Raw genomic sequence first — 1,044 nt, forward strand, 5'->3', positions numbered from 1 at the left:
GAGCTTGTTGTTGTGATCTCTGAAAATTGCTTACAAATTGAGCTGATTCACTAGAAATAGCACACCGATCAGTCTCATGGGCACCAGCACAAAGCTCAAAGACACTAGTGATTTGATTAACTCCATAATTAGTCAAAGTGTCCACCTTCATCATTAAAGCCTTAAGTTGAGCAGCTATAGAAGTTGCTGCATCAAACTCTAGAATTCCTACTACTTTTCCCTGATTCAGTCTCTGGGAAGGATTCTGGTAATCATTAGCAGCCATCAGTTAAATCAATTCATAAGCTTCATTGTAGCTCTTAGCCCACAAAGCTCCTCCTGATGCTACATCGAGCATGGGTCTAGAAGTAGTACTCAATCCATTGTAGAAACAATTTATAATCATCCAATCAAGCATGTCATGGTGTGGACACTTCCATAGCATCTCCTTATATCGATCCCAAGCCTTACACAGAGATTCTCCAATTTGCTGAGCAAACTGAGTAAGAGCATTCTTGATTGCAGCAGTCTTCGCCATAGGGAAGAATTTAGTGAGAAACTTTTGAGCAAGATCCTCCCATGTGGTGATAGACCCTGGTGGTAGAGAATATAACCATCACTTCGCTTTATCCGTCAGAGAGAATGGGAATAGTCACACCTTGATAACATCTTCAGTCACACCATTGAACTTGAAAGTATCGTAGATCTCAATGAAATCCCTGATGTGCATGTTGGGGTCTTCAGTAGAAGATCTCCCAAACTGAACTGAGTTCTGTACCATCCGAATCGTGCTTGACTTGATCTCAAAAGCGTTAGCCGAGATGGCTGGCCTGATGATGCTTGACTGAATATCATTGATCTTAGGCTGAGAATAGTCCATCAAAGCCTTAGGAATTTCTGCTTGATCTCCCATCACTACTAAAACTGGTTCCTCGATTTTCTCTACTTCTTCTATCTCCTCTTCGTCCTCAAAAAATTCCCTTCGAACCACTACAACTTCTTCCTCGGCTTTATCCTGAGTTCTCTTACGAGGCCGCGAACGCGTATGCATACACGCTCGCTAGA

General features: G+C 42.2%; 1 non-coding gene across 1 annotated transcript; it reads left to right on the plus strand.

Annotated features, from left to right (window-relative positions):
* Positions 1 to 395: 395 nt before the first annotated feature.
* Positions 396 to 502, plus strand: LOC141694848 (small nucleolar RNA R71). Its single transcript, XR_012564130.1, has one exon. It is a non-coding gene; the product is annotated as a small nucleolar RNA R71 (small nucleolar RNA).
* Positions 503 to 1,044: the final 542 nt, after the last annotated feature.

This window comes from Apium graveolens, chromosome 10 (assembly GCF_009905375.1).
Source record: "Apium graveolens cultivar Ventura chromosome 10, ASM990537v1, whole genome shotgun sequence".
Classification (NCBI taxonomy): Eukaryota; Viridiplantae; Streptophyta; class Magnoliopsida; order Apiales; family Apiaceae; genus Apium; species Apium graveolens.